This window comes from Rhinolophus sinicus, linkage group LG04 (assembly GCF_036562045.2).
Source record: "Rhinolophus sinicus isolate RSC01 linkage group LG04, ASM3656204v1, whole genome shotgun sequence".
Classification (NCBI taxonomy): Eukaryota; Metazoa; Chordata; class Mammalia; order Chiroptera; family Rhinolophidae; genus Rhinolophus; species Rhinolophus sinicus.
Window position 1 is genome coordinate 168,518,779 of NC_133754.1, and position 24,231 is coordinate 168,543,009.

Consider the following 24,231-nt stretch of genomic DNA (forward strand, 5'->3'; position numbering starts at 1 on the left):
GACATGGCTCTGTCTGTAAGCTAAGGTCTCTGAGACCTAACATTCAGAGACCTAACAAAAATAAGGTTTTTTTTCATTGACTTTCAGATACTGATAAACTCTAATATTAATTTACATATATATTTTTTTAGGAAAATATTAATCTCATAAAAACACTATACTTCATATTGTTTTTCAGTATGCCTTTAGTTTTCTAGTACGCTTATGAGACCAAAGCAGGGATATAAAGAAATTAATTACCAACAATTTAGTAAGTAAAGTAGGATAGTTATTCCAGTACCCTGATATAATCAATTATTATTTTATTTTCTTCTAGTCTATTTCCCCCTGTATTTGCTACAAAGGTATAATCCATCTCCCCAGATTCTGTTTTATTCTTCATTAGCCTCATAGAATGCTTCAACAATTTTGCCCTATGTGGCGTAATGGGTACAGAGTTTCTGTTTGGGGTGATGAAAAAAATTTTAGAAAATGTGGTGATGGTTATACAACATTGTGAGTGTAATTAATGGTCACACTGCATCGTACACTTAAAATGGTAAAAATGGCAACTTTATGTTGTATATAGTGTTTTATCACAAATTTTAAAAAAGTATATAAAAACTATGCCCCAAAATTGTTTTTTTTTTCTTTTTTTTCTTTTTTGAGAAGTAAAGCATTTTTAGATTTCAGAGTTTGTCATGCCAGGAGAAATTTTAATGTGGAGTTTATTTTTCATGAGATTCAAACACTAAAAAATTTGAATACTATTTAGCGTTTGGATGAAACCAGTAATTTAGAGGGAAAATTTCCGCAGTGGGGTGGCCTGTTATTCAAACTTCAGAAACCTGGGAGGTTGAGAGGTCATGTTTCAGGCTGAGGTAATTAAAGCCCTCTGGGGAACACAGAATCCTCTTAGTGATGTCCTCACCTCTAGGAAGGAGGGTTGTGATGATAGCCCTGGACTGAAAATGACAGATGAGTAGCTGTCCCGGTAGCCTTCCAGCTCCCAAACATGTATTAATGCCAACCCTGCTCTCAGGGAGCGCCAACAATAACTGGGTAAATCCTCTAGAAAGATGGTGATAGAGCAGCTCATTCTGCTGGGGTGTTTCTTACACCAGGAGATTTAGGATAGAGTGGGGGCAACAGGTTTGACCTGGGCTTTCTGAGACGATGGTATGCCAAAGTGGAGGGGTCAGCCGAGGGGCCAGACTTAGCGAAATAGTTCAGGTTTGGAAAAGGTGGCAGGCCCTTAATTCCAGAGTCAGGAGTGTCTTTAAAAAAGTAGTCCAAGTGACATTTACTGAGGGCCTAGATGTCGGGCACCATCTTACGTTCTTTTAGTTCCTGTGTGGCGCCCTCGTCAGGGCTTAGCAAGGGACAGTCCGCGTAGCGAGTTACAGGCCCTCCAGAAATGTTTGTGCGGAGCTTTGGTGGGGGAAAGAAGACCCAGAGCAAGCCACAACGGCTCCCCTGATCTAGAGCATCCTTTGGGTTAGCGGGGTTCAGATCATAGACTGGGGACCTCTTCCTGGACCACACGTCTGACTTCCTTTACTTCTGGGACATCTGGTCCCAGAAGTGATTGTGGTGGTGCATTTATGTTCCTGAATTCTTAAATATTGCGGATGATGTAATCCAGGCTAAGTAAGACAAGCTGGATATTTGAATCTAATCGGGCTCCGTGTTTTAAACATCTCATATTCTCTTGGATTTTTGTTTATATCCCAACTCTGAAATTAATTGGCCTAATACATAATTTGTTAAAACATGAATTGGTGAGTAAAGGGAAGATGTGATTTTAAAGAGTGCTTTTCATAAGAGGTTCAACCACTTTACTGAAAGGAAAACGTGCTAACTTATGTATTTCACCATTGCACAGTGACATTGAGGGAAGTTGACTTAGTAAAGGGCTGAGAAATCCCTTGTTCCTATTCAGTCTTTGCAGGTAAAGCCTTACCCACCTCCCTTCTCCATCCCCCAATGGCCAACTGTCTCGATAAGATGAGATACAGAAGTTTTAAACCGTCTGCACCAATTCTGAGGTTCAGCGTGAAGTCACCAATACAAGGAGCTTGGCTTAGGGTTATAGTTTTCATTTTGCAAAAGATGTGCTCACAGAAAATTTAGGGGGAGAAAAGGGAGATTTCACGTTTTAGAATACAGCAGAGCAACATCTTGACTCTAGCCAACTTTTTGGTTCCAGCCGCCTTCTAACATCTCACAGCTTGAGGTGTTTATTGGTTGTGTTCCTGTGGCTTTGAAACCTCCCACCTTCACACTCAGTTGCTGTTATTTTCTGTTCTTGCATCCCCACCTTCTGCACTGCTTCTTTGGGGAGGGCTCCATGTCGGAAATGGACTGGATGCTCTGGGATCCCTGCTATGGTGGTTGAAACTGTGTACAAGACAGACATTCTTGGGAGTGGTCAAACATTATCTAGAGAATTCCAACCACTCAGGTGAAGAGAAAGTCACTCACCTGGAGCATTTAGAGAACTCCAAACATCTGAAGTGGGGGCAGATGGCAGTCACAGCTTTTTAAGATACAGCTAGTAGTGCAAAGTGAATTCTTAGATTCAGTGAGCTGTGACTCATCCTGTGTCTTGGGAAAGCAAAAAGGATGTCAGGATATGCTGCTTTAGAGTGGACTTTGGAGCTGGACAATCCAGGACTTAGATCTCGACTCTGTCACTTACATGTTTTATGCCCTTGGGCAGGTTACTTAAACTCAGAGATTATATTTTGTAATGTCTTCATCTGCAAAATAGAGATTTAACTCTCCTCCAAAGTGTTGCTATGTGGTTTTGTTGAGACAATGTATGGGAAAGGGCATAGTGAAATGCCTACACGTGGTAATGTTCAATTAATAATTGTGAACAATGTCATCCATGTCATTTCTATTTCCTGTGAAGAAAACTGGCACATGGCTAAGCCGGAAAGCACCTGGGAGGAGTTCTAGGATCCATTTAGACTACGTGGAAAAGTAGATAAAGAATTTTAGAGCTAATCTTCCTTGTTTGACAAGCCTCTAGTCCAGATTGTTTCAACTTCTACTTCTGTATCTACAAAAGGCAAGATGGCAGTTAAAGACGCTGGGGCCAGCGGCCTCAGCTCACTCCCAGTTTTACCGTTTACTGCTGGAAGCCTTGAGGGAAATCACTTAAAACTGTGAATCTCAGTTTCCTGAGCTGTGTGATTAAGAGCCCTGGTTTCATAGGCTCATTTTGAAGAATAAATGTGATTGTGCCTGGCATATCATAAAGGCTCAATAGAAGGTTATGGTCAGCTGGTTATTGACCTCAGCCAACACCTTCAAGGTCTCGACGCCCCTGTATCCCTTCTCCAGTTTGACAAGGTGCATATTCCTTGCCAACTCCAGGACTTTGCAGCTTCAGTCTTTGCAAACTGGCTTCTGTAGACCACGGTATCCGTGCCTGCAGCCATTGCTGCCTAAGCAATGGTATTTCTTGACTCTTCCTGTTTTGTCCACAAGTTTTAAAAGTCAGAAATACTTTGGGGCCACCCGCCTCTGACAAGGCTTGAAAAATCCTATTAATTGGCCTGGTGCCACAGGAGGAAGCAAGATCGACCTGCCTTGTGTGAGGGTCTGCCACATCCCAGCCATGAGGCCCATTGCTTTCACATGCTGTCTCTTAGGTAATCTTCATAACAGCCTTAGAAGGTAGGTGTGTTACTGATTGCTGCTGTAACAAATTACCACAAACTTAGCAGCTTAAAACAATAGACATTTATTTTCTCCCAGTTCAGAACGCCAGAGGTCTGAAATCAGGGATGGCAAAGTTGGCTCCTTCTGGAGGCTCTGAGGGAGAATCTGTTTCATGCCTCTTTCCTAGCTTCTGATGGCTGCCAACAAACCTTGGCGCTCCTTGACTTGTGGATGAATCACTCCAGTTTCTGTCTGTGTCTTCATATGGAGTTGTCCTCATGTGTATATCTCTGTGTGTCCTTTCATCTTATAAGGACACCCGTCATTGGATTTAGGCCCACCCTAATCCAGTATGACCTCATCTTAACTAACTACATTTGCAAATATTTCCAAATAAGGTCACATAACTGAGGTTCCAAGTGGACATGAATTTTGGAGGGGCCACTGTTCGCCCTCCTACAGTAATTAGACACGTTTGACAGGCGAGGAACCTGAGTGCCAGAGAGGAGAAAAATCTGTTGCATGCGTAAGCATCATACGGTCAGTTTGTAACACTGGTGGACTCAAATCCTGGCCTTCCTTTCTCCAGACTCATGTTCTTCCCACTGGATCACCTTACCACACACAAATAAATGGAGAATAAAGCAAGGGTCTAAAACCATGGCAGCCAAATACTTAGCAGCAGTTGGCCACTAGATCACAGGGGGCCTCTGGAGGGTAAACAGGACGAAGCAGAGGTTGTGCAAGCAAATGGTAACCCCTTTCTTGTTGCTGGTCCTCAGACTTGATCCTGTTTTCATAATTAGTATAACTTGCTGGCTCCCAACCACAGTGCTCTGCTGCTGGCATTCCATGGTCGGGCAGAAAGATTCCTCATAAATGAGACATGAGGCAGTGGTTGGGTTCTGTTGACTTTAAGCAAAGGGAACGAGCACATTTCTTTGCATGAAGCCAAGTACCCTCCCATGACTCCCCCTGCACCCCATCTTAACTGCTGGCTTATGCTTATCATGCATCCCCTTAGAGGATGGAGAAATTCCATGCTTTCCTTCTCCTGCAGAGGTTCCTTCCAGGAATTCAGAACCACAAAAGCAGTAGACGGAAGCAGGTGACTCGCCCTCAGCTGCCCCCAGAGCTGGGCTGCCCAAACTTTTCCCAGATGTGGTCCAGCAGAGATGGTCTAGGACAGGACTGGGAGAGCACAGAGCAGTGGGCAAGAGAGGGGTGATTCCATATGCTCCCCTGGAATCACAGGAATGGCTAATGCACAGGAATGGAACAGAACCAGAACAAGAGTCAGGTCCTCAGTGTCAAGGGCAAGTTTCTCTTAGTTTTTGAACCATAAACGCACCTCTGATAACAGGCTCAGAATCCCATGTCATCAGTGGCATCATGAGGTGGGAGTCAGAAAATCTGGGTGGGCCTGGCTGGAGCCTTCACTGCCCCTTGGCTGCCCTCATACCCTGCTGTTCCTCAAGCAGTGCCCCCCAGCACATGTCCTGAGCCAGAATCACCACTTAGTCCTGGCAGAGCCGGATTCTCAGATTGACCATCTGGACTTTCCTGGACTTCATTTTCTGCCAGAGTTTGTCAGCGTGAACGGGATCAGAGGTCTGTTTGCTGCACGGTCTGGCTTCACATATCTGTGCTTTTGAAGAAACTTAAGAAAAGTCCATTCATGGGTTTCCAGAGTGAGTGGCGGTTCATGGTAACACTAATACCCATGATGATGAGACCTGTCCCGTGGATGGTGACCTAAACCTGCTAGAGCCTTCCAGCAGTTCCCTTGCGATCCATCAGTAGGTGATTCAACGGGATCAAACGTTTTCCCTGTTGGTAAGGGGTAGGTCTTTTGGCTGAGTTTTCTTAGCACTCATCAGTTATTTCATTTCAAAAGCACCTCTGGGTTGTTGGGCTTTCCTTTCTTCTCCAGAATTGTGACCACTGTCTTGGGGTTGTGAAGTTTTGCCATTTAACACCACTGCCTTTAAACAGGGACGAGCTTGGCGGGGAAATCTATCTCAGCTCTGCACTAAGTGCTCTTGCTGACCTCAGCACCTCAGGCCCCACCCAAGGGCTGGGAACTGGGTGACAGAAGGGACGATCCCAAGGCAGAATTGGCTTTGGGTTTGGGATCACCTCAGTAAAGAGTTATTGTCCATCCCCCAGACCCCCAGCGCTTGCTTTAAACATTACTAAAAGACATGGTGGTTTTGTTACAGGAGGCCAGTTTAGCAAACGCAAAATATAATTTTTAAAACTTAAAGTTTTAAAATACTTTACTAGAAGCCAAAATTGATTCCAATGTACTGAGTCCCTATTTGTGTGTGTGTGTGTGTGTGTGTGTGTGTGTGTGTGTGTGTGTATGTGTGTGTGTGTATCTACCTGTCTGTCTTATAGGTAGACAGGGAGGTTATGAGATTAACTCATCTGCACATTTAAGTTGAATGGAGCAAAAAAATGACTATTGTTTAGAACAATAAAGTCAGCCTCCAATTTTTGTTCTCTACTCGACTGATCAGACCTTAACTTTTCAATGGGGTTTTCCTATGACATAGTCCATGAAATTCTATGACACTTGACTCCCAAAGAGGAATTTAGTTACTCACAGAGTGTTTCACAACTTTTCGGGAATAGAAAGCTCCCGGAAGGAAAATATCTATATATAACAGCAAGTCAGTTACATATCTTTGAAAAAGGAAGATTATATTATCATACAATTGTGTAGAGTGAAAGTAAAGTCTGCTCCGACAAGTATGATATATTACAAGAAAGCACAACTTCCTCCAGAGAAGGCCATGTTTTGATACACATTTATCATGGCTGAGCAAATGCCTTACAACTCATTATGTTGATATAAAATGGAGATTGAGGCATTGCAATACCTAACAAGTAGACAAGCCTTGGCCTTTTAAAAAATCTATGTATATTTAAAGCTTAACTTTGTAACTTATTTATTTATGCATGATTACTTTCAATTATTACCTTTCTAATTACAAAAGTAAAACATGCTCAGTAATGCAAACCTTTATAATACAAAAATTGTAGGTTTCACTTCAGCTTTTATCCTTCCTTCAATGTTGAGTTTCCTCTATTCTCTGGGGTTAACCACAGTTAATATGTGGATGTGATTCTTCCAAACAATATGTATACAAATGATGTGCTTGGCCTTGAGACAGTGATTCAGTCTCCTCCAAGTGTCTATTTTCCCATCATAGGTGCCATGTTTCCTTTTATTTCTTGCCCATCTATCTGTCTTGCTGTTTATATTTTTATGTACTTATTTCTTCACAAGTTAATATTCACGTGGTTGAAAATTCAAAAGGTGTAGAAAAAGGACACAGTGAAAAGAAGTCTACCATCTCTGATGTCTAGCCTCCCTCCTGCCCCATTCCAGAGAAAACCACTGCTATCAGTTTCTCATTTATCCTTTCAGGATATATATGTTCACTTTTTTTTAAACAACAAAAGTAGCATAGTGTATACACTATATATCATGTATATAAGTGACCACTTGTCACTTAATAATAGATATTTGAGATTGCTGTGTATAAATTCTCACAAAGCTGAGAGCTGCACTGGTCTCTTAAAGGTTGCATAATATTCCATTTTATGGCAGTCCAGTCCCCTATTAACTTAGGTTATTTGTAGCCTTTTATTATTGCAAGCAATGTGGCATTGGAGATTCTTGGATATAGGTCACTATACATGTGCCACTATATCTGAGTATAAGTTCTTGGAAGTAGAATTACTGGGTCAAAGATAGTGTATATTTTAAAGCTGGATACTTATACCATGCAATTGCATGGAGTTGGATGAAGGTACCTATTTCCTCCCCTACTAATACTAATGTTATTGGTGGAAAACTTATCTCATAATTTAATTTTTGCCTTTCTTTTACATGAATGGGATTGGGAATCTGTTTGTATGTCTATGAATAATTTGTATGTGTTTTTGTGTCAACTATCTGTCCATGATGGCAATGCATTTCTTCTAAAGCTTTGCCCTCCATGATACACTGTGATGTCACCAATATTCCCGCAAAAGATAAGAGTGTAGTATCTGAAGCAGCGAGGAGAGGGACCTTGTGAGTCTAAGATCCTTGGTGGACTCACAACAGACTCAAGGTAGAAGTGGGGTACATGTGGGGCACTGCATCGGGGCACTGCCTTGGCCTGCTAGACTTTTCAGCCCCTTTCCCTTACAAGATTACCACTGGCTCCATCAGGGTCTAGAATGAAGCATACCATATGTTAGGGTTCTTCTCCCTCCCAAAGCCTGCTTTATGAGCAGTATTGGAGACAGTCAGGAGGGGTCCGCCAGAAGATGGCAGGGTGCAGTGAGAAGGGTAAGAAGTTGGTGGACTATTTTTTTTTCTGTAGGATAATATTTCTTACAAGAATAAATGACATCATGGCGTGGACACAGCTGGGTGGTCCGTACATCCATGTATGTTCCTCCCAACTCCCTGTTGTGTAGCTGTCAGGAGTCCAGGACACTTGAACACCAAGGAGTTGCTGTGAGTCTAGATTTCCGAAGTCTTTCTAAGAAAAGTCAGGAAAGTCGCTGTTCTGTTCCTTTCTCATCAGTCTTCCCTAAGTAAATTAGGGCCGGGTATTTGCTTTAATTCCCCACACTTTTACCCCATTAGGGATTCCTTTGGGTAAACAAGCTCCTATTTTAAATTGTAAATATTCCCATCAAATTCCCATCTAAGTGCTAATTGCCTTAAAGACCTGGCTCCATGCTGAGAAGTGGAGTCTTTTGGAGATGGGACTTGGAGGAGGGACCTAACTGAAAGGTGATGGGTGGGTGGGGGGTGGGGGAAGGGCAAGTTGGGGGTGGGGGCCGGCTGTGGTGCTGGCCATTTAGAAAGGGCACCTGGAGGTTCCCAGGCCCCAGCGTCCTTTGGTGTGTGCCTTGAATTGGGCCTTGGAGCAGTTGAAAAGGCCATAAATCTCCAGCTTCCCTGTGCCCCAGAAAGTGCGCCGAGTGAGCCTTCCCACTTTACAATTCCCGGCAGCAGGCTAGGTCTCACCTTTTTGAAGCTAACCTCTCCACCTTGCCTACTGCCACCTTAGTTCCTGCTGATCTCAGCAAATCCATTTCGCAACATTGTAGCACACTAAGGTACAAAAACAGGATGGTTACATTTAGCAGAATAAACCGACTAAAGAGATAAAGTTCTGACAAGAGGAATGTCTAAGACAGAGCTGAGTTCCTTCCCGGAACCCTTGAAATCTCTCTTGGCAAAACTACCAAGCGGTTTCAAAGGCTGCGCTGCCCCCATTTCCGGGCTTGCTTTCCCTCAGCTCTGCCCTCATCGTGACCAGACTCAGAACCACCCAGTGCTTCACCTTAGCGTGAGGTTCATGCTGACATCACAGGATTATAGGTTAGGAGCAGGAAGAAAGTGAATTCAGGGAAGTTCACCGAGTGTGGGTCTCTTCATTTTACCGACCAGAAAACTGACACCCAGAAAAGAAACATGGTTTTCCAAAAGTCACATAGCAGCAGGCACCTGCTTTCAAAGACAGTCTGCTGTTGCCTTGCATTTGCTTTTTTTTTTACAGGACTTTATTGGGGAACAGTGTGTACTTCCAGGACTTTTTTCCAAGTCAAGTTGTTGTCCTTTCAGTCTTAGCTGTGGAGGGCGCAGCTCAGCTCCAGGTCCAGTTGCGTTTTCTAGTTGCAGGGAGCGCAGCCCACTATCCCTTGCAGGAGTTGAACCGGCAACCTTGTGGTTGAGAGGACGCCCTCCAACCAACTGAGCCATCCGGGAGCTCAGCAGCAGCTCAGCTCAAGGTGCCGTGTTCAATCTTAGTTGCAGGGGGCAGAGCCCACCATCCCTTGCAGGACTCGAGGAATTGAACTGGCAACCTTGTGGTTGAGAGCCCACTGGCCCATGTGGGAATCGAACTGGCAGCCTTTGGAGTTAGGAGCATGGAGCTCTAACTGCCTGAGCCACCGGGCCAGCCCTGCATTTGCTTTTTAATTTTTCCTTTTTGATTCTTTGGGTTAGCACGGTACACTTCCTGGGTCTGCTCCCTCCTACACTGCCCAGTGTGGTTCGCAGGAGCAGAGCCCTGCCCTGTGGGTGGGATTCATGGATTGCAGCCAGAGTCTATTCCTGACCCTGGGGAGGGCTGGGGCCCATAGGCTGGGGCCCGCCCCTCTGTGGAATGGGTGAGAATCCCCACCTCGCTGTTGGTGGGAGGAGTAAATAGGGAAGGTATGTAAGGGTGTGTAACACCGACCTGACAGCCAGTGGGTGTGCAATAGATACTTGCTTGAGTGATGGTCGCAAAAACGCTGATGGCCTCTGGACCTCTGCTACTGGGACTCACAAATTGCATGTTGCTTCCCAGTCAACCACGACCATGTTTCAAAACGGCTTCATGTCCCCCAGTGCAAGGCCACCTCAGAGACTAAGCAGATCAGGTTACAGCACCCGGAGAATTAAACTGGCTGTACAAATTTATTTGCGTTAGCTCGGAAAAAATCAACCCAAGCTCAGAGCCTGTGCCGAGACAGAAGTGAAGTGGAAGGAGGAGCAGCAGCAGCGAGCTGTGTGCTGCTGGAATCCACTCCTCATTCCTGCCAGAGACCCCACGGCCGTGACAGGTGGGGCAGCTTGGTTTGTGCTGTTGCAGCCTAAGTCCACCTTGCGATTTGATGTCTACGTATAAGCCACTAAGTATAAGCCACTTTTCTGTAGTACCTTCCTGTGACTTTGCCAGAGTGTTATTCTAAACTCCGCTCTATTTTTTGCAGCTGGAGGACGGTATGTACCCGTGTGTATGTGGACATGTATGTGTTTCTGTGTGTGTTTCTTTGGGGGGGGGTGTGTGTGCGAATGTGTGTGCATAGATGTGCTTATGTGTGCACTTGTGTATGAGTGGGTAATACCTTGCTACAAGTCCTGCCATGACAAAGTACCACACATCGAGTGGCTTAAACAACAGACACAGTTTGGAGCCTAGAAGTGCAAAAACCAGGTGTCAGCAGAATTGATTTCTTCACTACAGCCCTCAGAAGGATTTCCCTTCTCCTGAGCTTGTAAATGGCTGTCTTCTCTCTCTGTCTCTTCACATTATCTTCCTTCTAGGTATGTCTCTGTCTGAATCGCCTCTTTTTATAAGGACACTAGTCATATTGGATTAGGGCCAACTCCAGTGGTTGCTTAACTTGATTGCTTGAGACCCTATCTCCAAATAAGGTCCCATTTTGAGGTACTGTGTTAGGACTTAAGCATATGAAGTTGGGGCACGGGAAAGTGGAGACACAATTCAACCCATAATATGTGCACGTATGTTTGTGTGTATGTGTACATGTGTGTAGTGCACCACAGCATCTCCGACTCCAGTCAGAAGCACGCCTAATACTTAGATGATAGTACTTTAAGGATACACACAGTTTTCTCTCTTGTGAACAGGGCAGATTTGAAACAATGTTTTTACGAACTTCCTCTTGAGTGCGGAGGGTAGATGTGATTGCCGTGTTTCCCGGAAAATATGACCTAGTGGGACCATCAGCTGTAATGCATCTTTTGGAGCAAAAATTAATATTAAGACCTGGTCTTATTTTAATGTAAGACGCGGTATAATATAATATAATACCTGGTATAATATAATACCTTATATAAGACCAGGTCTTATATTAATTTTTGCTCCAAAAGACTCATTAGACGATGGTCCGGCTAGGTCTTATTTTTGGGGGACACGGTATGTAGTGGGTCCCAGGTACCACTCTTGCCTCTTGACTTGGAGGCACCTCTTCAAGGAAGGCCTGGCCCTGGGTCATCATTCTTGAGCAGAGCAGTCAGTGCCACCCTTGGTGTATGATTTTTCCCACATCATTTTACTTTAGACTATTAAGTAGCATCTTGAAATACCTTTGGCTGTATAACAGAACATTCCAATTATTCCAAAGGGTACATAAATTCAGTTTCCATAGCACTCCCTGATGACTTGGTATCACCAAGTCAGTCATTGAGAAACTCCCAGATGTTTCTAAATAAATTTCAGCATATTAAACATCGTGTTTAGGCGTTCTATATTGTTGTGAAGAATAGTATATGTTTAAATTCCTTTTCAGAAAAGCCTGCCTGGGTTCCAGTACTTACTGATTATTTCTTCCTTGAATTGTGTTTTCGGGAGGGTCCCCGGTGGCCTGCATTCCTGGCCAACCTGCAGGCCACAGGAGAGCCCTGCCACAATCTTTGGGCTGCTCATCTGCTTCACTAAGACTGACTGCTCCCAAACTGTCCCCAAACAGCTGTCCCTACAGCACCATACTTGGCATCTGTCCTCCTCTTCCTATTCACTTCACTCTACATCTCTATTGTCTTTCTCTTCTCCAAAATCTTACGGAAGAGAATGAGTTCTTCATGGCCCTGCATGGACCTAGAATTCTGACTGACTTTCTAGTCAGCCAGACCCTAAGTGAAGCCCCAAATTTTCTAGGTCAACCCAAAGGTGGGGACAAGGTGGGTGGAGTGTGGGGGCCGTGTTGGTTTGGAGTTCCCAGGCAGGGGGGTTTACATCAACCCTCCATTAGCCTTAGTGTGTGGTGCTGGGGGTTGATTCTGTGGTGAAAGAGTGAGGGCTGTTTGTGACCCTCATGTCTACCCAAGGCCAATGTGGATCTGTTTGCTTGTTGTCAGAAGATACTGGTTAGCTACGGGATGGGAAAGCAGGGCCACTCCCCACAGGCATTCCTGGAACTTAGAGCACTCATCCCTGACTTCAAATTCTTCTGTCCCACTTCAGCATGGGACATAATGTAACCGCTTAAAATATGTCTTACAAAGACTATTCAAGGACCTGAAAAGTGAGATAATATGAAGTAAAAAAACACACAAAAAAAACATTGGCAACAAAACTGCATGTACTGTCTCGTCTCAACTATTATTAAATACATGTTTCTAAAAAGGAGACTACATGGAATGCAATAAAATATTAAGTGTTTTCCTCTGAGTGGAGGGAGGATGCATAACTTTTATTTTCCAAATTTTCTGCAGGGAGCATTTATTACTTCACAGATGTGCATCTATCTATCTATCTATCTATCTATCTATCTATCTATCTATCTATCTATCTACTGGGGTTGCCAAAAAAATGTATACAAGTGGCCACTTTGGTCAATGTTGCTCAAGCAGTAAGTAGTTCATCATAATCAGAAGTGTCTGGACGCTGATAGTAACCACTTTGAGCACCTCTTGTAATTGCAGGAGTCAAACGTGACTTGTATTCATCTTTTGTTATCAGTATATATTGAATATTACAATTTTAATGCAGTTTTACCTTTCTTAAAATGTGTACACATTTTTTTTGGCACCCTCTGATTATTTTGGCACTTCTGATGACGGCGAACGACTGCTTGAGCAACGTTGACCCAAGTGTCCACTTGTATACATTGTTTTGGCACCGCTGGTATCATTTAACTGGATCTTTAGGATCTCTCAGATTTCTTGCTCCCGCAGCATCACCAGGATGTTAATTCCCTGCTTACCCAAGGCCCATGTCTGACTTTGCAAGAAGACAGCGGGAACTGGTGCATATCAGCAACACCAAGCTCCAGCCTTCCCCACTCAGCCATGGGAGCAGACCTGAGAGCTGCCTCTAGCTGGACTGCCCCTGCCCTCCAGGCTCGGGCCAGGGCCAGGGAGGGAGGGGCCAGGCCTCTTGGAAGGGGGTTAAAGTCCTTCTTTGTGTGAATGGCCTTTTAGGGAGCAGAGGGAGGGCCTGCTGTGACATCACAGTCTTCAGTCCGGAGGCTGGCAAGGAATTTGTCCAGATTGAGCCACTGCACAGGAATCTCTCTGGAAACAAGGCAATTCTGACTGGGACGTTTGAGGTACACACTCTGGGCAGGGTAAGCGAGGTCTGCTGACCTATCTTACTGTCCTTTTCTTTCTAATCTGGAAGGATAGGGTTCCTTTTTGAGGCCAGCGTCTTTGTGGGGTCGGGACTAGAGAAAGAGTGGGCAGCTGAGCTGGGACTGGCCACTTGCTTCTCGTTTTGCAAATCCTGTTAAATTCCCAGCTTTCAGGCTAAGAGCAAAGGGGACACTCTGCACTACACACGCAGTGCATGCAAAAGCACACCAGTCATCGGGGGCAGGTAATGCTCTGAAGATGGTGTGTGTGTCTGGGAAAGAGAGAGAGTGTGTGTGTGTTCTTTTCCAGAACGGAACCAAGTGACCCAGCAATTCTGGTAACTTGTTTTCTACTTATTGCCGTGTATTGGTTTATAAATAGTTTGCAACTAGCCTTCTGTTTTCATGTTGTGGAACTCGCCGCATTCATGGAGTGACCTAGAGCTTTTTAGGGATTGTATGTCCCTGTCTCCTGTAGGATCCAGGGGAACAGAGGGAGCACCTCATCAGCGCTGTTCGGATGTACCTCTGTGAACAAAGGGTTAATCTCAAAAGCATCTGGCACTGCTTTCTCCTTTCTCCTGGCTCTCTGCCTTAACATAGTGGATTTTTGTCAGGTCCAGTTTTTTTGTTTCGTTTTTCCCCCCGGCTTTTGCTCTCTGCCACTCCTGGTTGGCCAGGCATAAACCCAAGATCCTGAACTATTTGAAAAGCAAGAAGAACTCAGCGAAGTTATAAAGAACTAAAGCTAGGCTTGCATTTCGCTCTCAGCAGCGTCAGTTACCCTAAACATTTCTGGCTCCTGGAGCCAGACTTCCCTCTGTGGCCTTGATCTTGGTTTATTCTGGAGGTGGGAACTGCCCTGTGAAATAGTCTCCCAGTGAAAAGGGCCTTTGGTGAGAAGAGCATCTGAGGACTTCTTGGTAGAGCATGGAGCGTATCGATCGCATTGAGGAAGAAGCAAAACCTGACTTTCTTGGAGCTGAAATGAAACCTCTTTCCTCATGCAGGGGAAACGCTGAGACTCCCCAGCGGTTCTAAGTCGCTCTTGCAGGGAGTAACTGAAGGAAACATGCCTTTCACCAGTGGCCGCAGGAAAGGCAACAGCTTCCTTCCTTTCCTCCCCTCCCCACCTCTCACCCCCATCACACACACCATCCTCAGTTTCTTTACAGAAAGCCTAAGCTGTAAATGTGTTAATCAAACAACACCTTAACATTTTCCAGATGTGCAGCCTGACATTTGAGCTGGTGACTTTTCAGCAGGGTGAAGGGGATGCTATTAATAAGGCAGGCCGTGGTGTTGGGGAGACTCTGTTATGGTACAAACGGACCGTTTTCCTTCACCAGGAGAGTGAGCCAAGACATAAACGAGCCTTGTTTCCAATGAAAAGGGTTTCTAGAAGTATTTTCATCATGTCTTCAAGGCTGTACCTGAGGCATAAACCCGAAAATAGCAGGATGGGGACTGCTGTGTTGACCAATACCAGGAGAAATCCTGGAAAAGAAAGGCTGGGCCTGTAGGAACAAGAACCTCTTTTTAGAATTGTCCTGGTCACACTTAGCTGTAATGGCTTCATGGCAGGAGGTCGGTGGGAGGGAAACCAAGAGGCTTTGTAAGTGTTAGTGCCCTGAAGGGGGAGTCACAGTGTTAACCCGAGCCTGCCTGGTCTAAATTTAGCTTGTAACTACTCAGCAGGGCTTGGGGTCCTAAGTCTGCCTTCTAGCAGCCAGGGGTTCTCTGTCCTCCTTTGGGTGGGGGCCAGGGGGTGGGAGGGGTGGGAGTGGCTAGGCTCCCGGCTTCCCATGATCAACACAGGCCCTGGTCCTACAGGCCGGAAGAAGCCCTGCTGGGGGTGGAAAAGGAAAGGCTGCCTTGGACTGGAATGTGGCCCAGGTTATCACCTCTCCCCTCCACTTCCTGGCCTGGAGGCCTGAAGCCAAACCAAGGAAGCAAGCCGCTCTCAGACATTCCCACTCTCTGTGTCTTTACCGGGGCGGTGGAAGGGGTGCACTCAGAATCCCGTGCCTTCTCCAGCCTGCTCCCAGCCTGCCATCTTCAGCTGGGATCAGGGGCAGAGGAGCAGCAGGCCAACTGCTGAGGAGCGATGGTGCTCCCAGCCTCCTTCGTAAACCCTCTCTGGCCAGCACAATTCGCACCATTGAACAGGGCCAGCATTTTCTTTCCTGTTCCTCTTACAATACTTCCTCTGCCTTGTGCTGCTTGCTCTCTCTCCAAGGCTGTACTCTCCTTGCTGCAGAGAGGGGCCACCTCAGAACCCCGCGGACCCTCCCATGGCTCCAGGCATAGGGCCTGTCACTCTGCAGGTTCTCAGGGCATGCTTATCCTTGCAGGAATACACTTGGAGCTCTTCAGCCTCTGTGTTCCCCACCACATTCCTCAGGTTCCCTTGGTTTGGGGAGTCTGTCTTCCCCAGACCTCCGGTCTTTGTAGCCGTACCTTGGTTCCCCCAAGGCTGATGGACATCAGGAGAACAAAGTGGGTATGTTGCAGCTGTCTGAGCATCATCTATCAGCCAGGTTGTACTCCCTCCTCCCATTGCCTTCATGACAGAAAGTTCAGAGTCCTGTAAAAACCATCCTACAGCCAGTCACCCATGGCCTCTGGAACGAGGTCTTTCCTGGGACAGCAGCTGTGCTCGGTGTACTAAAAATGCAACTTAGGAAAGAAAGGGAGGGTAAGAAGTGAAAATGAAGATGCTGTGTGGTTTCACAGCTATGAGGAAGTTTTATTTTATAGCCATGCCCCTGTTCCTGGGCCAAGAGTGATTTTGTTTTCGGTGAACTTAAAAATAACTGGATTAAAGGATCAGGTCACCTATTACCTGGGGAACAGGGTTTCTAATTTAAAAAGCGTGGCTTTAGGAGGAAGTAATCTGAGTTATTCAGAGCGTGGAAACCTGGTTGTGAAGCAGGAGCCTGATGTTTGAGTAATTTGGGTCACACTGCAGTTAGGATGTGAGCCTAGGAGGTTGACGTTGGTAACAGATATTGTCAAGAGGTAACAGCCTGAGCGAGGTGGGCAAGTGGGGAAGCTGCTAACACAGCGGGTGTGAGTAGAAGCTCTAGATCCTTGCTTGTCTTTGTAGTGAAGGACACCTTTCTGGTGTCCCCCTGGGCCCAGCCAGACCTGCGAAGGAAGATGCATTCTTCTTTCTATTCAGGATGCACCCAGCTGCAGGTCCCGGTACCCTGGGGAAAAAGCACGCCACTGTCCTTCACCCCAGCTGGGCAGGTGTCAGGGCCCTGATGTATTTTCTGGGCAAATTAAACAGGCTTCTAGAATCTCCCCTGTGCTGTGGACTCTGGGGCACTGAGAAGGAGTCACAGCCCTTTTTCATGGTGTCCACTGCAATGACTGGGATGTGGGATTTTAATATTTTGCGTCAGGGATGTCATCAGAGGAAGGAGAGTACCTGCCTCAGAGGCCAGTCCAAAGGGTAAAGTCCCCTGACCCACTCTGTTTCCCCCAAAATAAGAGCTAGCTGGATAATCAGCTCTAATGCGTCTTTTGGAGCAAAAATTAATATTAGACCTGGTACTAATATTATATTATATTATATTGTATTGTATTATATTGTATTGTATTGTATTATTATACCCGGTCTTACAGTAAAATAAGACGCGGTCTTATATTACTTTTTGCTCCAAAAGACACATTAGAGCTGATTGTCCGGCTAGGTCTTATTTTTGAGGAAACAAAGTAGCAGGAAGTCACACCCCGTTTCTAGCTGGAGGGTCCTGCAGGCAGGGCAGAAGGTAGGAAGCTGACACTGAATTCCTAGGGAGTCTGTCTCTGGCCCATTCTGAATAAAGAGAGGAAAGGGGTCATTGAGTTCTGAAGCCAAATCATGAGTCTCACGTGACTTCTAGAGACTCAAGGGAGCCATGTATCAGCCAGAAAGCCAAGTACACGCTCTTTAAATCCATCCACCCGTCCTAAGATTTCACTCTTCATTTTGGAAGCCTCTTCACATTGAGAGTACCTTTGGAAGTACTGGGATAGGAAAACTGGCCTTCGAATCCAGGCTATGCCAATTACTAGCCAGACAATCTTCAGAAAAGTCCCTCGATTTCTCTAAACCTCATTCTTGTCGACATAAGAAATATCCATACCTGTAGAGAATTTTTATAACAGTTTATCTGAGCCAAGCTGATGACATACTCTGGGAGCAAGACCTCATGCTCCAGAGAACAACAGTTTTGTAGCTTCTTTTATGCATTTAAAATTGAGAGAACTCAGGAAGATTGGAGAAAGCAAGGTGGGGATTGAATTACAGTGTAGCTAACAAGATTGTGTGCTCTTGTGAGGGTTACCATCCCCTTGGAGGGGTATTACTTCTGGTATTTCAAAGGTGTGTTAACCTAGATGCACAAGAAACAATGGGCAGGGCTGGTTTAAACTCTTCACTAAAGAAGCTATAGGCCTGGGGCGTGACTACCCACCATGGCCTGCCCAGACATGGACATCTATGCTGTCAGTTAACCCATAGTATTCTGTTTTGCATACGTATTAAACACTTTCTGGTAAATAATGGCCGCTTTAGACCCCACCTGGTCATCCAGTTATAATAAAAGCAGGTCTTTGGATCACATTCTGGCGCTCATACAGACATTTATTAAATAGATGTTTCTCAAAGTGGGTAAAAACCATTGTCTGTGACCTCAAAGAAGTCTCAGCTCTCGAATATTCTGGATACTCCAACCCCACCTGGCATGAAGACAGATGTGGCAGTTTTAGAAAGGCCAGATTCTGTTACCACATGGCAGGTGATAAACAACCAACGTCCTCTAAGACAAAGGCTGGGCACAGGGCTGTTTAGTTCTCAGACTTCAGGCACTATCTGTAAGGGTGTGGTATGTGCCAAAGGACTCACTTTATATACCCCGCTCCAGAAAGGGTGGAGAATATCTCTAATGCACACATTTGAACACCACCAATTGCACCGATTTCTTAACATTTCATTATGCTAATTGACAATTTCACTGATGGAAACCCATTTCTCACCTTAATTATGCCAATTAGCAAAGCCTCCGGGGCTCTTGGAAGTTACAGAGAGCTAAACTACTGGAGGAAGGAAGCCAGCCACCTACGCAGAGAGCGGGTAGGATCTCTGACTAGATCCTAGTTGAGCACTTTTGGAGCCTATATTCAGCCCCATTGAGAATGGCTGTCTGCCCCTGGCATGTAATTTAAACTAATTTCAGACACACACAGCTGTATTTATTACATTGTCTCTGCCCAAGGATTTTAAAGTAAATGGTAGACATCCTGACCAACTGTCAGCTATTCTGGGAAGCCAGTAGGCTGGCAGGTATTCTGTGTCATGCTGTTAGGGCTCCACCTGGAGGGTGAGCAGGGGCAATACAAAAGTTTCCTATGGACCCTAGTTTTTCGTTGACCTTTGAAAGTCCAGTTTGGTGCTTCTTTCATATCTTCCTGGTGTTTTTTTTTTGTTTGTTTGTTTGTTTTGTTTTGTTTTGTTTTTTTGCACTGGGGCATTGTTTATTTCAGAAAAGACTTTGCAGTCCACTTATTGAATATGCATTTTATCTGAATCTGGAATCGGGTGCATGTTATCTGAAGCAAGGAGAAAATTCTGGTCTTATCTTCAAAGGGAGCAATAAGCATTTGTTGGTTAAAGAAGACATCACTTAATGATGTCAAGTCCAGACTCCTACCAGATTCAGACTATGGGATTTCCAGCCCATTTCCATTTACCTGGTATAATTGCTGGTGCTTTGATCACGTTAGGCTGTCTTGCCAGTGAAGGTAAATTCTTCCTGCTGAGGCTAGAACTCAGGAATTTGCTCTTTTGTTAAAATTGTTCCCTAATCTTACAAAAGCTCAGGCCCTCTGATGCATGACTGTGAATCAGTAATGTAGAGTTGTTTATCTCTTTAAGTACTTCTACTCTAATTAGGGTTTAGAGCTGCTGCTCCCTAAAGTAGATGGCATTGCCAGGAAGGAATTTCTGAATTTATGGAAAGAACACAACAGGGCCCACTTGTGACTATCCTGTTGACACCCTCCAATGTCTAAATATGTTTTTAAATGTGCTGAATAAGAGCCATATGACACTGCACTGGGACCACAAACTTTGGCTTTTAACCACTAATTAGCATTTTAAAAATCTTCGTTTGACCCATCACAGAAGACATAACTAATAGACTCAGGGTTTCTGACTGAAAGCTAAAGGTAGTTTTCTTGACACTGCAGAAATGTACTGTCAGATGCTATTATCAGACTTAAACTTTTGAATTGGAACAGTGTTTACAAGTTCAGAAAGGATGCCTTGGAAAGAACTGGTATAATTTTTAAGTTAAAAACAAACAAAAGAAGCTTGCAGGGCATATCGTCAAACACTGAATTGTGAAGCATCCAGGACAAAGAGACATGCTGATGTGAGAAGCCAGAAAGTGTTCTCAGGAAGTGCGGTGGAGATGGACTCAGTCACTCCTGTCTACAGGAGATAAATATAGGCGAGTTTTTTACTTTGCCTCACCAGACGAAGTAAACTCCAAAATAGACCTACAGCTTCCTAAGAAGTGTGGGAAATTCAACTGTTGTTAAGAAAAAGGTGTTGTTTCCTGGAGCTTATTGTTACTGCTACTTTCTTTATCGCCCTACAGAATAAGCCTTCTGCATGCTTAATGACTGGGTTATATGCCATGAACTATAGAATTAATTGTTTGCCTTTTAGATTCCTTTAATGTTACATTACCCTCTTTTCTCTCATGTCGAATATTCTAAAGTGCTTTGTGTTTCAGTAGAGCAGTGATTTTTAGCCATATTTATGTCCCAGCAGCTTCCTACTATTTTCCTACTTTTTTTCCTCCAAAAGTAATAGAAGCAAAACTCCACTTATTCCCACGAAGAATATTAGTCAATCGTTGATGAAATGAAGCCAGGGGTGGGATGGTCAAGGATAATCTGACTCTCCTTAGCAGTACCATGCATCTTTTTTTGTTGGTCTGTTTATTCCAGGAATAGTTTTCCATGGGGTGGGCTAATTTTAACCTAGTTTACTTGAAATTGAACGGCCGCCAATATTTCAGGCATTTCTATAAGTCTTAATGATGTGGAAGTCACTGACAATTCCTGACCAAAAGAAATTTAGTTGATGTTTTTAAAAGGACAGCAAAAACTTCTTTGACATGCCTCCTTGGTTCATTATAAAGACAAAAGACCACTAGTTACGTAATGATGGTGAAAAATAAAATAAAAGATTTTAATGGTATTAAGTACCCAGCTTTGACCTAGACTGGACCATCATCCAAGACCAGAAAGTATTAACAAAGAACATATGCTTGTTATTGTTGCCTGTTACTAAAGAAGGAATATGTATTACTGTTTGATTTTTTTTTTTAAATTAAAGCTTATTGGGGTGACAGTTGTTAGTAAAATTACATAGATTTCAGGTGTACAATTCTGTATTACATCCTCTATAAATCCCATTGTGTGTTCATCACCCAGAGTCAGTTCTCCTTCCATCACCGTATATTTGATCCCCTTTATCCTCATCTACCACCCGCTCCTTCTTTGCCCTCTGGGAACCACTAAACTATTGTACGTATCTATGAGTTTTTGTTTCTCATTTGACTTGATTGATTTTAAGTCTAAAGAGGAATGTGGAAAACGAGTGAGGGAAACCCATTTCTCACCTTAATTATGCCAATTAGCAAAGCCTCCGGGGCTCTTGGAAGTTACAGAGAGCTAAACTACTGGAGGAAGGAAGCCAACCACCTACGCAGAGAGAGCGGGTAGGATCTCTGACTAGATCCTAGTTGAGCACTCTTGGAGCCTATATTCAGCCCCATTGAGGATGGCTGTCTGCCCCTGGCATGTAATTTAAACTAATTTCAGACACACACAGCTGTATTTATTACATTGTCTCTGCCCAAGGATTTTAAAGTAAATGGTAGACATCCTGACCAACTGTCAGCTATTCTGGGAGGCCAGTAGGCTGGCAGGTATTCTGTGTCATGCTGTTAGGGCTCCACCTGGAGGGTGAGCAGGGGCAATACAAAAGTTTCCTATGGACCCTAGTTTTTCGTTGACCTTTGAAAGTCCAGTTTGGTGCTTCTTTCATATCTTCCTGGTTTTTTGTGTGTGTTTGTTTTTGTTTTTGTTTTGTTTTGTTTTTTTGCACTGGGGCATAGTTTATTTCAGAAAAGACTTTGCAGTCCACTTATTGAATATGCATTTTATCTGAATCTGGAATCGGGTGCATGTTATCTGAAGCAAGGAGAAAATTCTGGTCTTTCTTATCTTCAAAGGGAGCAATAAGCATTTGTTGGTTAAAGAAGACATCACTTAATGATGTCAAGTCCAGACTCCTACCAGATTCAGACTATGGGATTTCCAGCCCATTTCCATTTACCTGGTATAATTGCTGGTGCTTTGATCACGTTAGGCTGTCTTGCCAGTGAAGGTAAATTCTTCCTGCTGAGGCTAGAACTCAGGAATTTGCTCTTTTGTTAAAATTGTTCCCTAATCTTACAAAAGCTCAGGCCCTCTGATGCATGACTGTGAATCAGTAATGTAGAGTTGTTTATCTCTTTAAGTACTTCTACTCTAATTAGGGTTTAGAGCTGCTGCTCCCTAAAGTAGATGGCATTACCAGGAAGGAATTTCTGAATTTATGGAAAGAACACAACAGGGCCCACTTGTGACTATCCTGTTGACACCCTCCAATGTCTAAATATGTTTTTAAATGTGCTAAATAAGAACCATATGACACTACACTGGGACCACAAACTTTGGCTTTGAACCACTAATTAGCATTTTAAAAATCTTCCTTTGACACATCACAGAAGACATAACTAATAGACTCAGGGTTTCTGACTGAAAGCTAAAGGTAGTTTTCTTGACACTGCAAAAATGTACTGTCAGATGCTATTATCAGACTTAAACTTTTGAATTGGAACAGTGTTTGCAAGTTCAGAAAGGATGCCTTGGAAAGAACTGGCATAATTTTTAAGTTAAAAACAAACAAAAGAAGCTTGCAGGGCATATCGTCAAACACTGAACTGTGAAGCATCCAGGACAAAGAGACATGCTGATGTGAGAAGCCAGAAAGTGTTCTCAGGAAGTGCGGTGGAGATGGACTCAGTCACTCCTGTCTACAGGAGATAAATATAGGCGAGTTTTTTACTTTGCCTCACCAGACGAAGTAAACTCCAAAATAGACCTACAGCTTCCTAAGAAGTGTGGGAAATTCAACTGTTGTTAAGAAAAAGGTGTTGTTTCCTGGAGCTTATTGTTACTGCTACTTTCTTTATCGCCCTACAGAATAAGCCTTCTGCATGCTTAATGACTGGGTTATATGCCATGAACTATAGAATTAATTGTTTGCCTTTTAGATTCCTTTAATGTTACATTACCCTCTTTTCTCTCATGTCGAATATTCTAAAGTGCTTTGTGTTTCAGTAGAGCAGTGATTTTTAGCCATATTTATGTCCCAGCAGCTTCCTACTATTTTCCTACTTTTTTTCCTCCAAAAGTAATAGAAGCAAAACTCCACTTATTCCCACGAAGAATATTAGTCAATCATTGATGAAATGAAGCCAGGGGTGGGATGGTCAAGGATAATCTGACTCTCCTTAGCAGTACCATGCATCTTTTTCTGTTGGTCTGTTTATTCCAGGAATAGTTTTCCATGGGGTGGGCTAATTTTAACCTAGTTTACTTGAAATTGAACGGCCGCCAATATTTCAGGCATTCAAATTTTCTATAAGTCTCAATGATGTGGAAGTCACTGACAATTCCTGACCAAAAGAAGTTTAGTTGATGTTTTTAAAAGGACAGCAAAAACTTCTTTGACATGCCTCTTTGGTTCATTATAAAGACAAAAGACCACTAGTTACGTAATGATGGTGAAAAATAAAATAAAAGATTTTAATGGTATTAAGTACCCAGCTTTGACCTAGACTGGACCATCATCCAAGACCAGAAAGTATTAACAAAGAACATATGCTTGTTATTGTTGCCTGTTACTAAAGAAGGAATATGTATTACTGTTTGATTTTTTTTTTTAATTAAAGCTTATTGGGGTGACAGTTGTTAGTAAAGTTACATACATTTCAGGTGTACAATTCTGTATTACATCCTCTATAAATCACATTGTGTGTTCACCGCCCAGAGTCAGTTCTCCTTCCATCACCGTATATTTGATCCCCTTTATCCTCATCTACCACCCCCTCCTTCTTTGCCCTCTGGGAACCACTAAACTATTGTACGTATCTATGAGTTTTTGTTTCTCATTTGACTTGATTGATTTTAAGTCTAAAGAGGAATGTGGAAAACGAGTGAGGGAAACCCCCAGTCCATGGGTAACTTTGAGAATCTTTTCAACATTCTGACAGCAGTGCATAGAACACAGGGTGAATGCCCATGTTTTTTGAGGTCTCTTGAACAAATCCATAATTATCCACATTCCTTGGAAGGATTTTCAAATTAATCCCCTGAGAATCATCTTAGAGTGGTGTTTTAATACTATATTCTAAGCCTTTAAAATTGTTTAAAACTTAAATAAATGAAAACTTATACCATATTGCAATTATGCGTGGTCCTAGGTCAATAATACCAGAAACACTATAAACTCAAGACAGGGACACAACACTGACCAAGGTGTTAGTGAAATCCTTGAGAGGAACTCTAAGCTCATAATTCACTGCT

The 24,231-nt window shown here is 43.7% G+C and overlaps 1 protein-coding gene across 14 annotated transcripts in view; it reads left to right on the top strand.

Moving 5' to 3' along the window:
• The window catches only part of PALM2AKAP2 (PALM2 and AKAP2 fusion), a 418,214-nt gene that overhangs the window by 364,564 nt on the left and 29,419 nt on the right, over positions 1-24,231 (top strand). Inside the window, exon 1 of one of the 14 annotated variants that reach the window (XM_019734175.2) lies at positions 13,370-13,527. The exons of 12 other annotated variants lie outside the window; for them this stretch is intronic. The gene's annotated coding sequence lies outside the window, so the exon portion shown is untranslated. Of the gene's footprint in view, positions 1-13,369; positions 13,528-24,231 lie in introns of those variants that run through there. One more of the 14 variants, XM_019734174.2, reaches the window with a different exon arrangement.